Consider the following 6,000-nt stretch of genomic DNA (forward strand, 5'->3'; position numbering starts at 1 on the left):
ATTTTTTTTAGTTAGTTGTACCTTCTACTTACTCCCTCACTCTGCTTTAACATTTTTCACTGGTCTATTAGGTGATGCTTTATCAAAGGTTCCCTGAAATCTAGACTAGTACATTCATTACTCTTGTTTGCATTCTCTATACGTCTGAATTTCCCAAAATAATTTAAGCAATAGGAATCTTGGACAAACTGGAGGCAGAGGTGGCAAAGTAATTTTGGAATGTGCTCAGTATTGAACAAGTTCAGTAATTGGGTCTGCACTCATTGGAATGCAGAAGAATTGAGAGGCAATCTTATACAAGGTTTATACTGTGTCCATTTCTGGTCGCTCAGTTATAGGAAGGAAATTATCAAGCTGGTGAAGATTCATAAGAGATTTACCAAGATATTGACTGGTATGAAAGGTTTGAATTATGGAGAAAGGCTATGTCTTTTTTCACTGGAGCACAGGAGGTTGAGAGGCAACCTGATAGTTTATCAATAATGAGATTAAAAGTCTCACGACAGGTAATAGTCCAACAGGCCTATTTGGAAACACTAGCTTTCGGAGCACTGCTCCTTCGTCAGGTGATTGTGGATAATAAGAACGTAAGACACAGAATTTATAGCAAAAGTTTACAGTGTGATGTAACTGAAATTATATATGTATGAGAGAGGGTCTGAGGGTGTGTGTGTAGGTCTGAGGACTCCTGCATTGATGTCCTGGGTCTGCCATAGATGTTGTACTTTGGAAAATGCAAATTCTACAAATTGGCACATTAAGCAATTTGCAGTGCTTCATATTCTGAAATCGAATGTGTTCTGAATGAAGATTATTGATCAGAAACATTTACCCTACCTTGATAGATGTAACCTCACCTGCTGACTGCTCTGGCATTTTCTGTCTTTTTTTTGATATCTAGCATCCATGGTATGTTGGTTTTAGGCTTGTTTCATAAGATTCTGAAAAATATCGTATTTTTTCTTGAAAGCAACAAATGAAAGTTAACAAATGCTTAAATGACAAAGGTCACGTAAGACACAATTTCAGATTTCTAATACAGGCATTATAATTATTTTCCTTGAAAATGTATAGATTTAGTTTGCCTTGTAATGCAGAAAATACAATCACTATATTGAATAATTGCATATTATTATAAGAACCATGTTCAATTTATGACTACACATTGTACAAATGCTGCACAGCCATTACCATGATAAAAAGAGGTGCCTTCAATCAGGTCAATAGCAAAAAAGGTACACATTGTCTGAAAAGAGACCTTTGTGACTACTGGTGAAATGTGTTTTCTTCAGAAGTTTATCATGGACAATAGGATGAAAAGAACATATTGGTATTCATGGTACTTATATTTTGTATCTAGTCAGTGGCAAACGCTAGTATAATAGACACTGTAAAATACCACATTTTGCAGTAAACTTGTTGTTTGGGTACAGGTACATGTTCTTAATTCAGCTAATCTGAAAACCAGATTGTACATTTTTATAAACTGCCATGGATGGATTTTAGTGACTGAATGAGTAAAGTAATTTTGCAGTTTGTTTAGCTAGATGCTCTATCGATGCAATACCATGCTGTTTGTGTGTTGGTTTGGTCTTTTCCTGTGCTGCAATTGCTTTGAGTGACAATTGACCCCACACAATCTGATTCAGCCCGAAAACTGGCAAGATCCAAAATCTGGCACAGAAACCAGTTTTCAGACAATGAACCTGGATGTCCTATTTGCCAGTGATTTCATCTGATTTCTGTGTTGTCCTGTCCTGCTAATTGACACAAAGTTGGCATGGGTGTCCACAGCACTGGCAGTTCATGTTGTCATTGTTGGAGGTCTGCAGCTATGCGATTACTGGCTTCGTGTCAGTTGTTGAGAGCTTGGCGGAGATGGTCCTTGACACGCCCTGAATCAAATTTCAGAGCTTGCCTACATGTGGGCCATCTAGTTACAATGTTTTTCTAAGAGATCTGATCTGTAGTACACACGTCTGTAACGTTCTTTAAGAGTGCTCATACATCATTTATACTGACCAGCTTGATGTCACAGTTCCCTGAAGACGATCTGCTGGGGGTTCCTGTAATCATCAATACAGGAGACATGATCTACTATCTCATTTGATGTCTACGTCCCATAAGTTAGTTTAAAAAAAATTAATTTTCATGAGGAAGAGTCTCCATGTTAAGCCCATGTTGAGGAGGACCTTGTTAGTTATGATTTTGTCTTATTATCAAATTGTCATGACTGATCGCAGTTTTGTGAAAGCTGTTCAAAGCTTTGATGTGGTGTTTATAGCAGGCTCAGGTTTTTAAAGAATATTGCAAGATGGTAAAGGCAATGACCATATAGAGTTTGATTTTAGTCTTTAGTCTTTGCCATATTGCTTTCAGAGGCAATCATTGCTGGCTTTTTGGATTTGCACCTGGATAGCTTCATCACTAGTGACATCACGAGACAGTATACTACCAAAGTCTGAGAACTTTTCTATAACTTTGAGAGTAGTGCCATCATGGCTGTTTCTGGTACTGACTGAAAAATATCCTTGGCTTTTGAGAAACTGATTTGGAGACCAATGTGTATGGCAACCACATGAATTCACTTGTGAAAGTCTGGATGTCTCCCTTCTTCTGGAGAGCTAGGGCACAGTCACCTCCACACAGAAGCTTTCTGATTAGTGTCTCGGTGACTTTAGTGTAAGTTTACAGCTTTGGGAGATTGAAAATACTTAGGAAAAGATCTGATGAAGACACCTGGAGATGTGTAAGAGAAAGTGAGAAATGCAGATGCTGGAGATCAGAGTCGAAAAATGTGGCACTGGAAAAGCACAGCTGGTCAGGCAGCATCCAAGGAACAGGAGAGTAGACTCGAAACTTATGCTTGAAACATCATACTCTTCTGCTCCTCAGATGCTGCCTGACTGGCTGTGCTTTTCCAGCACCACAGTTCTTGACCTGGAGACATGTCCCTGGTGGCTTCTTTTAAGCATTGCATTTCCTCTGTTCACTGCACATATTTCCTTCTATGGTGAAATGGAATGTATTTAATTATCAGTGCTCAAACATGACATAAACCATTAATCTGTTTATAAGCTAAGATTGATTGACAGATTACTCAAGAACCTCGGGACATGAATTAGCTATTCAGCCCATCAAGCCTCTCCTGCCAGTGTGGATCCTAGCTGAACATCTCCTCAATGCCATTTACTATAGTTTCTCCATATCTCTTAATGTCCTTAATATCTATCAATTTCTGTCTTGAATGTTGATAGAGCTTTCACATCTCTCTAGGGTAGACAGTTTCAAAGATTCACCATGTACTGAGTGAAGGAATTCCTCCTCATCTCAGTCTTAAGTGGACTTGCCTTTATCTTGAGATTATATCCCATTTCTAGAGCCACCTATTCTGGAGAATAGATCCATTTTCCTCAATCTCTTTTGATAAGACAATCCACCATCTCAGGGGTTAATCTGGTCTACCACCATTACACTCCCTTTGTGGCAAGTATATCCTTCTGTAGATAAACAGACAAAAACTATACACAACTGTCCAGGTGAGGTCTCACCAAGGCTCCATACAACTGCAGTAAGACATCTTTATTCTTGCCGTCAAACACCCTTGAAAGAAATGCAAGTTTTCCATATACCTTTCTAATTGCATGCTGACATTTAGTGACTCGTGGACAACAATACCCAGATCCCTTTGGACTCAAGCATTTCCCACCCTCTCGCCATTTAAGAAATATTCTGCCTTCCAGATTTTCTACCACAATAAATAACTTCACACTTATTCACATTATGATCCATCCTGCCATGATCTAGGCCATTCACGTAACCTGTTTATGTCCATTTGAAGCATACTTGCACCCTCTTCACATTGTAAGTTCTCACCCTGTTTTTCATCATCAACAAATTTGAATTATAATTGGTTTCCACATTTTCACAGATTGTGACCAGTTATGGACTTAGCACCGATCCTTGCAGTACCTCATTAGAAACAAGCTGCCATCCTGAAAATGATCTGTTTATTCCTATTGTCAATTTTCTGTCTATCAACTAATTCTCAATTCCTACCAGTATATTCCCTCAATTGCATGGGCATTCATTTCATTGACTTATTTCCTGCAAGAGACATTACCTAAAGCCTTCTGAAAATTAAAGTACACCATGTCTATTGATTCTCCTTTCTCTATTCCTCAAGTAACACCCTCAAAACAAGTTTGTAAAATGTGATTTCTCTTTCCGAAATCCATGTTGACACTGCCCCATTTTGCTTTTATTCTCTAAATGTTCAGTTATAACATTCTTTGCGGTAAATGCTAAAATTTTCCCTGTTATTGGGTATTAGGTTATTGGTTAATATGTCTGGATTTTGAATACTTATATCTTTGTACTCTCTAGCAATTCCAGGACTCATTAGTTCAATGTAGCAAGATGCTTAATGAAAAGATATCAGTGGATGATGGAAACAAAGCAGCCTTCTCCAATTCCTCCATTTGCGAAAACGTGACATTCCCTATCATTCTTGTTTAACACTTTTTTGCTTAAATAGCTACTCAAAGTTTTTCTCCACCACATAGCCAGAACATAAACTCCCTGTTTAATGATTCATCAGTTGTATTTTAAAGCTCTTCTCAATCTGGGTTTGGAGGCATTATTTAATCATGCTCAAGGATGTGATGTGGAGACCTAGTCTCCTCCATGTCACTGCCACTGTTAAGTCCAGGGTAGGAAGACCTAACGCTAATTGAGCCTCTTATGTGGGAAATTATGAGTCTCATCCTATGTCATTGGTATTCAAACAGTAGGCGGTGGTGTTTAGATCTCACCTTAGTAGACAGTTTGTGCACTTAATTACTCCAGCTCAAAGTGTGTTTTGTGTCAGCAGGACTATACAATAACACAGGAACAAATTAAGACCTGACTGACAATAGACAGTAGACAATAGGTGCAGGAGAAGGCCTTTCTGCCCTTCGAGCCTGCACCACGATTCAATATGATCATGACTGATCATCCTTAATCAGCATCCTGTTCCTGCCTTATCTCCATAATCCTTGATTCCACAATCCTTGAGAGCTCTATCCAACTCTTTCTTAAATGAATCCAGAGACTGGGCCACCACTGCCCCCTGGGGCAGAGCATTCCACACAGCCACCACTCTCTGGGTGAAGAAGTTTCTCCTCATCTCTGTCCTAAATGGTCTACCCCGTATTTTTAAGCTGGTTCGGCACTCACCCATCAGCGGAAACATGTTTCCTGCCTCCAGAGTGTCCAATCCTTTAATAATCTTATATGTCTCAATCAGATCCCCTCTCAGTCTTCTAAATTCAAGGGTATACAAGCCCAGTCGCTCCAGTCTTTCAGTGTAAGGTAATCCCGCCATTCCAGGAATTGACCTCATGAACCCACACTGCACTCCCTCAATAGCCAGAATGTCTTTCCTCAAATTTGGAGACCAGAACTGCAGACAATACTCCAGGTGTGGTCTCACCAGGGCCCTGTACAGCTGTAGAAGAATCTCTTTGCTTCTATACTCAATTCCTCTTGTTATGAAGGCCAGCAAGCTATTAGTCTTCTTCACTACCTGCTGTACCTGCATGCTTACCTTCATTGACTGGTGTACACGAACACCCAGATCTCTTTGTACTGCCCCTTTACCTAAATTGATTCCATTTAGGTAGTAATCTTCCTTCCTGTTCTTGCCACCAAAATGGATAACCATACATTTATCCACATTAAACTGCATCTGCCATGCATCTGACCGCTCACCTAACTTGTCCAGATCACCCTGTAATCTCCTAACATCCTCCTCACATTTCGACCTGCCACCCAGCTTAGTATCATCAGTAAATTTGCTAATGCTATTACTAATACCATCTTCTATATCATTAACATATATTGTAAAAAGCTGCGGTCCAAGTACTGATCCCTGCGGTACCCCACTGGTCACTGCCTGCTATTCCTAAATGGAACCGTTTATCACTACTCTTTGTTTCCTATCAGCCAACCAACTTT

This window comes from Hemiscyllium ocellatum, chromosome 8 (genome assembly GCF_020745735.1).
Source record: "Hemiscyllium ocellatum isolate sHemOce1 chromosome 8, sHemOce1.pat.X.cur, whole genome shotgun sequence".
NCBI classification, from domain to species: Eukaryota; Metazoa; Chordata; class Chondrichthyes; order Orectolobiformes; family Hemiscylliidae; genus Hemiscyllium; species Hemiscyllium ocellatum.